The sequence below is a fragment of the Prosopis cineraria genome, unplaced genomic scaffold, assembly GCF_029017545.1.
Source record: "Prosopis cineraria cultivar Desert tree isolate PC_DT_omini unplaced genomic scaffold, ASM2901754v1 PC756, whole genome shotgun sequence".
Lineage (NCBI taxonomy): Eukaryota > Viridiplantae > Streptophyta > Magnoliopsida > Fabales > Fabaceae > Prosopis > Prosopis cineraria.
The window spans coordinates 29,650-39,379 of record NW_026556081.1 but is presented as its reverse complement, the minus strand read 5'-3'; the positions used below and the strand labels follow the sequence as shown (position 1 = coordinate 39,379).

Below are 9,730 nucleotides of genomic sequence, written 5' to 3'. Positions count from 1 at the left end.
AAATTATAACCCATATTTTACTTAAAAATTAAAAAAAATTAAGAGGCCGTGATCCCTACCAATCTCCCTATCTCCATTATTGGAGACAGTTATTACACTCTTCATATGTAATTCTTTTTTTTAATCTGTTTTATATTAGTCTATGACTCGTGAATTGTGTACTTTTTTAGGTCATAAAAATAAGTTAAATAAGTCAAAGTTAGAATTCTCAACAAAAGGTTTTATTTCTCTTTAGGACCACATAAATTTTAAAATGTCAATCATATGATTCGTATCAAATATATTGATAAAATTTAAAAATTTAAAAAATGAATAGACAAAAATTCTAAAAATAGGAGTAAGATCCCTCTTATTGTTTTCAGGGAAATAAATACACACGCGCGTGAAAATCAAACATCAATCACATCTTGATAATAACTTTGATACAATCTGGCTGTTTCAAGAGATCAAAAGCTTTGTTTATCTCTATCAACAGGACTTCATAAGTCATAAGCGCATCGAGAGGGAAATCCTGTAAAAGTAAGACAAAAATAATTTATAGTTTAGTTGTGATGTTGAAAATTGAAAGTGAAACTACAATAAAAAGTATATATGATCTGCCAATTTTTTGTAGAGATTTTTTTTTTTACCTTGTTTTGGCATTTGGCAGCCACAATAGAAAGGTCAGATTTGGATTTCAAGCCTCCAAAAATTGAACCCTTCAAAGTTCTTCCAAGAGAAGACCCAACCAGTTGACTTGCACACATTCTTCTATTCCTGCACCAATTGCTATTGCCTTTCCTCTCCCCTGATAGAGAGGGGGAGAGAGAGAGGGAGGGAATTATTAATGCAATTTAAAATTACACAAATAGGAGTATTGAGTTTGTAAGACATATCTGAAGTTTTTTATTAAAAATAAGTAGAACTAAATTTGTTATATCTAAATATCTAATAATGTGAATCCATGAATGTTAAAAATGTCTTTGCAAAAATTATTCCTATGATTAGACCTCAGAATGCTCAAATCTAACCTAACTAGATAATCATATCAAAACATAAACAATTTAGATATTAAACTCATATATTACACAAGTGAGCTGTGCACAATGTGCAATTTATCAATAATATGATTTTTTTTAAATAAATTATATATATATATATATATATTTGATTGATATAGATGATTATGATGATTGACATTTGACTATATATTAGGTAATGTAAGTTTACCACTTTTGTTGATTCTACGGCTTGAGTGAGCAGAGGGGCAAAACCAGTGCACTCAATGGCATAATCCACACCAAGTCCACTAGTGACGTCCTTCACTAATAGAGAAGAAGGCTTATCAGAATGGTCATTAGGATTTATGAAGTCGGTCATCCCAAAAGCTTCTCCTTTTTCTTTCTTCTTCTCATTTATGTCAATCCCAATTATCTTAGTTGCTCCCATCATCTTGGCACCACTTATAGCCTGCATTACAAGTTATTTAAGTACCCATTAAACAACATACTTCATCATGTTCAAATACACTTCGAACTTATGATTTCTTGTTTTGCCAGAAGACACATACCCCTAATCCAACAGCTCCGAGGCCAAAAACAGCCACAGTCGATCCGCTTTGAACTTGGGCTGTCTTCCAAGAAGCGCCAAAACTAGTAGAAAATCCACAAGAGATGAAGCTAGCATGAGCCAAATCAAAACTTGGATCGACTTTCATCAGGTAGTTTGCATCACTAACCATGTACTCACACCATGTTGAGCAGGTAAACAAATGGTATGCCTTTTGGCCTCTAATTGAAATCCTTGATGTGTCATCAGGCATTAATCCACTCACCCTCAGAGGATATCTCATGCACATGTTTGATTCCCCTGAAGCACAATTCTCACATTCTCCACACTCTCCAATGTATATTGGAATCACTACATCTCCTACTTCAAGATTTGTCACTTCTCTCCTATACTCTCCACAACACTGCATTTTCATGCATGAAAGTGAAAAAATTTCAAGGGTTAGATTAGATATATATGTAAGTTATTGGTGATGATTCTATACTTAGAATAATGGGGTGGATTGTAACTAAAGCTTACCCTACTCCTTCATGTCCAAGTGCTAGAGGAAAAGAGGGCTGCAACATCAATTTCAGTTAGTGAAAATTGATTGGTTTCTAAGTCTGGTTGAATTAATTAAAGTGTGTACAGAAATTAATTAAATAGGATCTTACATAAGGATAACCTCGAGCTCTCAAGATGTCTGTGTGGCAGATACTTGCACAGAGCATCTTAACACGAGCTTCAGAAGCTTTAGGAGGGTCTACTTGTATCTCTTCTAGTTTCACACTCTCTCCTATTCCCCAGCATATTGCTCCTGAAATTTCACCATTCAATAAGCAAAATGTAATTGCATCATCTCAAGAGATTTAATTGATTCACTCACTGTGACAAGATTCATTACTAAAAAAAAAAAAACTTTTAGCAGTTAAAATTGACATTTTGCATTAAAAGTGACTTTTTACACTAGTTATAAAACTGGTGGAGAAAGTGACAATTTAACAAATACAAAATGTTATAAAAAGTTACCAAAAAATAAAAAATCAATCTTGATAACCAGCCATAGACTTGGAGTATTGAAGTACATCACTATGAAAATATATATAATTAGCAATTCATAAGAGCTTCCTCTAACTAGATGGTGATACAGAAAGAAAAATCATAAGCAATTCGATGTCCTCAACAATTTAGATAACATGAAACAAGAACAACGAAGTTTCAACTCAAGGAATTATAATTAAAGTTTGATATGATCATACCTTTGCAAGTTATATCTTGGGAGCTACCTGACATTTTATTCAACTTCTCTCTGTGCTGCTCCAGGCAACTGCGAGAGGCTTTGGCTTGTGAAATTTGCAATGATGGGAACAGGTCTTATATATAATAATAATAATAATAATTTTTATTGCATTCTATAAATAATTGAATATAATAAAAAAATATGGAAAATTATGGTATATTTAATACAAGTACTCAATCTCTGGAGAACGTTAGGTGGCTCCTCGTGAATAACAGTGTCCGGAATGGGGGCTAGTGTTGATGGAACCCCTGACATGATAAGACAATGTGCATGTGAGGGTGAGATAAGTTTCCATATTTGTCACGTTAATAAAATAATGAACACCATAATATTTATCATTGAAATAAGATATGAACTATTTAAAATTAATTTTAATAATTTTGATAATTTAAATTTAAAATTTATAAATTTTATATAAAATATTTTTTGACAGAGTGATAGTTAGAATATTATTTTTATTTTAAATTCTGTATATTTATTAAAAATTTAAAAATAAAATTATATTAAATATAGACAGTCAAGGTTTAATTTGGACTATGCAGATTGGCGCCACGAAGCTGGTCCCATGCACATGGATGCTAGTTTTTATATGTCTTTTTTATATATTTAAAAATTCTATTTTTTTTAACCTTCGAAAGATGTCTATGAATTGAACTTTATATATTCTGTATTTGAAAATTCAATAAATGAATCAATGAGTGGATTTGAAGTAATATATTATATACTCCTATCTGGAATATTTTGTGTTAAATATAATTTTCTTTAATTTATTAATACAAGATTCATATTTTTCGGCTATTATATATGGATCCCATTCATGGTTTCTTAGCCGTCCTGGTTCGAATTGGCAAATATATTGTATTAGTAACTATAGAATGGTCAGGAGACAAAATAAAATCTGAGATCAAAGTTCTGGATATATTTTTATGAGTAAACAAAAAAAGATTATGTCACAAAAAGCAGCACGCTATCGCCAGAATTTATATATATATAGTCAATGTTCAGAGTTGTACGAATGAATAAACAATAGATATCATGTCGCGGAAATCAATTTGTTTCTACAATTGTTTTTTTAGATAAATATAATTTTTAATTCATATACCTTACTTACATTTTATTTTTAATTTTTATATTTTTTTAATATTTTAAATTTGTAAATTTTTATTTTTTATTATTTTAATATTTCTAAGGCTCTTACACTTTAGTTATAGAGAAATAAAAAATAATAAAAATATAAAAATAAAAAACTTAAAATACTAAAAAAATATAAGGAATTAAAAATAAAATGTGAATAAAATATAAAAATTAAAAATTATGTTTACCTTTTTTTATTCAATAAGAAAGAGAATGATAGTTAGATTCTAAATAAATTAATGATAATTACATCCTTCATAAATTTCCTTCATAAAATAAAATTTATATTACAATATAAGAGTTACATTTAATATTTAAATATTTATTTATAATTGAAAGTTTTAAATTTATAATAATTTAAATTGATATTTTAACTTATTTTTTATAAAAATTATTAATTTTATTGTTATTAATTTAATATTTTAAAATTTAACTGTCGTTCTCTCTTGGACAGAATAAAAAATAATATGGTGTGATGCGCTGACTTTATGTAAATTTTTTTCTAGTAAATTTATTCAGTTTATATGAGATTAGAGATGTGAGTGTAATGATGTCATCAACATGTGAAATAATCAAAATATCCTTTGACCACCCATCCTTTGACCTCGATGATTGCTAATGTCAGAACGAACCACCAAGCCACTGGGCTGGAGTGTCAGGGAACCATGAATTGCGGGGTACGGGTTCTTTACCTGTGAGAACCATCCAAACCTCTCTTGCCCTTACATGCGAAAGTGGGACCCACTGTCAGTCTGATTCTTAATTGCGCCAGCTGCTGGTGAGTTGTGAAAAACAGAGATCTGAGGTTGATGGAGCTTTTGAATCGAGTAAGTAACATAGATTCACTCACTTGATGAGTGTCTCCAATGTATATTATTTTAATTTTTTAATAAATTATTTTTTATTAATATTAACGTAAAAAATTTATAAAAAATAAATGTGTAAAATTTTAAATATGTTCATATATAATAAATTTAAAAAAATGATGTCATTATATTTTTTTTTCATGAAGTATAATTTTAAAAATATTTTTTAAATATTATTTAAAAAGTCACATCATAACTTATAAAGAAGATCAAATAGATATTTTAAAATATGTCTTATAAATGAAAGCGGAGAGAGTAATTATTAAATTTTGTTAGTATTTGAAAATTTTTAAGATACACTTTCTTTTAAAAATTTTAAAAAATTCTCAAGATCAAAGTACTCAACATATTTTGTCAATTTCAAAAATTTAAAATTTTATCTTTTTGAGTATTATATAAAAAAATATTTTCACAACTGTTTATCAAACTGTTGTTATCATACCACATGATATACTTATTGTGTGAGTAGAATTAAATTACTCACCAAATCTAGATCCAAAGATTTGAAGGTTACAAAATAAGTAGGTCATCCTATTAGACTATTGAGCAAAAGAAAATAGTCTTTATAGATAGTTCGAGTCTCTTTTTATGGGGTTTAAATAAGCTCGTCTTAAAAACTTAATTATATTATAATATTTCAATTTTCAAAGCCATGCATGAAAAGAATAGGCTTAACCAAGTAGCCTACCAATTCATATTCCTAACTTCCGGCAGAGGGCGAGACTAAGAACTCTTGATAGAATACTTAAGACACAACAGAATATGCTAAAAAAGAAGCAAGATGAACCAGTAATTGTAAATGTCCATCTCCATCATTTAATCGATGCTCTCTATCATTGACTGAAATATCATTTTTAATATTCTTCAAGGAAAAAGGAGGCCATGAAAACATGTTTCAGGGAAATAAATTTGTGATATTGTTTGGACTAAAATATAATTTTAAATACTTTCACTACAAATGATATTGTTTGAGTTAAAATATAATCTTGTACAAAATTTTGAATACTTTCATTATAACCCAATTGTTTGGGCCAAAATATAGCTTTTGGTCAAAGCTAATTAAACTAAAACTTTTAGAAGAAATGTGATTAATAGAAAGAATTGGTAAGCTAGATATCACTTCAAAAGAAAAGGAGAAAGTTCAAGGAAAAAAAAATGCAGCCAATGCTCTAAAATAGGTGGAGCTATGAAAAAACTATCACCTTCTGTTTATAAAATATTTTCTAAGTCCAATCAATTCAGCACATCAATCAACATATAAATTTAGGCGTAAATACTTCCTTTTGCAACTTTAGATGTAATTTCCTTAGAATTATCACACATATACGAGAGAGCAGCAAGTTCCCTACACCCATTATAGCAACAATACCTGAAAGAATACTATTGTAGCCGCTCCGATGTTCTCCTTCTATTTTTCTGTATTAATGTTTCTATAATTTTTTTTTTAAACGGTAATGTAGCCTTACGTATGCTCCTATCCTGCGGTTCTTATCCTTTGTTCCATCTCATTTATTTTATTTTTAAATACTTGCATTTTGGAAAGTTGTGACAAATGACTTCAGGAACTCACTATGTGACGTAAAGCAAGAAAGAGGGGAGAGGAATAGAAAGAAAAGAGGAGGAGAGAAGGAGAAAGAAAAAAGGAGAGATTAAAACTCTCGAAAACTCTTAAAGCTCGTTTGGTATTATGGAAATGAGAGGGTAGAAATGGATATAGAATTGGAATTGAAATTTTTTTATATTTGGTTGGTTAAAATGAGATTAGATTTGGCTTCCACATGAAAATCATTTCCATCAAATTTGATGGAATTGAGTTTCGTAAAAAAAACTCAGTCTTGTAATTCTAGATCCTCTTTTTCATTTTTTTACCCTTCCTCTCTCTCTTTCATTCTCACCTTCTCTTGAATGATGGCGACTCAACATAATGAATACTGACCTCTGACGTTCGATCTCCAACCTCTGCTACTCAGCTGCCGTCGCTCGTGCTATTCCCTTCACCAACGTCAACGACCTCCTTCCTCACTGATTCCACCTATCCCTTTGTCTTCTCATCCATCGAACTAAATGACAGTGACCTTCTTTGCAAATGGTAAGGATGAACGAAGGTTTGTGAACAATGAGGATGAACTAGGATCTTTGGCAACCTCCAACAATTTCACGATCTCTTTTTGCCGACAGTGGGTCTTCTTTTTCATGGCAACGGTGATGATGAAGGCTACTCATGCAATCGAAGAGCAAGGATGATGAAGCCAGCAGCATGAATCCAGCGACAATCTTTTTCAAGCTAGACCCTGAGCTTCTTTAGCACAATATCATCATTCGGTCTTCTTCTTTTCCGGCGGAAGTCCATTGAAGGTGCTTTATGGTGGTTCCTTCCCAAATCTGGGTAGGAGCTTTTTTTTTTATGACGAAATTTTCGATCTGTGATAGGGCATATTTTTTTAAGATAAGGGTATTTTAGTCTTTTCTTGTCTTCAAGATTAATATTGAATAAAAATAGTATCTCAATTCCATGAACAAGCCAAACATATTTTTAAACCTCATATCCATTTTCATATCCACTTTCATATCCATTTTCATTTCCATCAAAATTATTTCCACCATACCAAACACGGTATTATTTAATAATACTCAAAAAGTTGAATATAAATAAAAAATCTAACTCTACTTATAAAGCTCTAAAAATAATAAAATAATTATAATTTAAATTTAAATCTCAAATCCCAAATCTAAATTTAATTTTAAAAATACTAATATCTAACATAACAATAAAGTAAATAATAAATCTTGATTCTAATGGATAAATGCTAATTCAAATATTTCTAATAGATAATTCTAATATCTTAAATAAATTATACTTATCTTAATTAACTATTATCTTATGTTTTATTATTTCTTTCCAGTTTAAAGAAATCATCTCCTGATGAATTAAATTAATGCACAAATTAACCGGGAGGTACCATTTGAAGACACGTTCTGGTATGCTCCTGCACACCAAAAAAACCACCACAAATAGATATAATGCTGCTACTGTATAAGAACTGCCCAAAAAATCGTAAGAAAAATTTAAATACCAAAAACAGTAAGGCAAAAAAATAAAAAAGAAAAACAAAGAAAGGGAAAGATATATACGACAAGACATCCCAATGGCTTGCCTGTATCTTGTCTCGTTTTACTTTCTGTTGATATGAGATGGTATATGATTCATGATTTAGATGACTGCTTTTGGCCAGTGCTATTCCATCTTTTAGTTGCCAATCACTATCCTTTGTAATTACGGTCGGGTTTATACTGTAGTTCTACAGTGATTACAGCACCAGTAATTAAACCATTGCCTTAAAAAATCTATGTGGACCTGCAAGGGTAAATGCAGTGGTGTGGCTTATGCCACTTAATCCTTATATTACGGTGTGTTTCTCCCTGTTTTTCGGTTTACAAAATATTTGGCACTATCTTATTATCAGTATTTTTGTTTGCACTTTGAAAAGTACAAGAAGTAGAGATGAAAAGAAAAAGTGTATACAATATTTTTAAGATGTGGGTCTTTTCTTTTAAGTTTAATTTGCCCCCATTTCAATATCCAGATGCAAATTGAATTGATGACAAATTTTCTTCAAAATATAATAAAGATTTTTGAGAATGGGTTGCACTTTCAAAACTTAAATTAAGATAATAATTTTTATAAAGTGATAATTTATAAATACATATTCTTCAAAAAGACATCTATTCATTATCAAAATATTCTAATAAAATTTTTGAAAATATAAAATTTATAATTGAAATAATGTGATTTTTTTAAAATAGCGCATGCGTGAAACTTATGATAAAATTAAAATTTTAATTTACATTAATTGTAAAAAATAAGCATACAATCCATTGAATTTTTTATTAATATAAACAAAATAATAATTTTCAAAAATTAAACTAATTATAATTTCAATTTCTCTCAATTACCTTCCCATATATCTCTTAGCATTGAACATGGTGTAAAATCTGGTTTCGGTTTGAAGGGAAGCACCATGGGCTCTTGAACATGGACTCTTTCACGGTTGCCAACAAATGGGTTAGAGCTGGATTGAACATGCAAAGTGCAGATAGGAGAATCATTGACGCAGATAATGCTTTTATAGACTTTGAAATTAAGCATAGATTCGAACATTCTTGAATAAGTCAACCTTTTGGACTGCTGTTAATTCATGAATAAGTAAGAGACAATATGGTGAATTGAAACATCTTAGTAGCCAGAGGAAAAGAAAGTAAAAGTGATTTCTGTAATAGCGGCAAGTGAAATGGGAGCAGCCTAAATCATGAAAATAGAATTGTGGGAGAGCAATACAAGCATCGTGTTGCTAAGTAAAGCAATGGAGTGTTGGACTCTGGTATCCATTTTTATTTATTAATTTAGAATCGTTAGACCTAATATAATGGCTATAAATAATCATTATATTAATCTCAAATTAATTTAGAAGAGAATTTGAGTTATTTCTATTCTATCTACTCTATATTATTTATTTATATTTATATATTCTTTGTTATTTTATATTAATTTTATGTATTTTTATTTATATATTAATATCAATAAAATTCAAATAATATTCAATATCAATATATTTAAATAAATATATTCAAATTTGGAATTCTATTCATTTTTTAATTTTAGATTCATATTAACTATACTATCATATTAACTTTACTATATAAATATTATATAATTGTCTGTATATATATATATTTTAACTATATTTAACTAAAATCACTAAAAATGAATCCACGTTTGACTGTTTTTAAACGAATCTCATAACCTACTATTTCATCAGCTCTTTCTAGATGTTGTGCCTTGTCAATTAATTTGTATGACATTGAGGAACTTTTTTTACTGTTTTCTTTTACTCCAATACATTTT

At 29.2% G+C, this 9,730-nt stretch overlaps 1 pseudogene; it reads right to left on the bottom strand.

The window, feature by feature from the left end:
* Positions 1-265: 265 nt before the first annotated feature.
* LOC129298256 (8-hydroxygeraniol oxidoreductase-like) lies at positions 266-2,868 on the bottom strand (annotated as a pseudogene).
* Between the last annotated feature and the right edge of the window lie 6,862 nt (positions 2,869-9,730).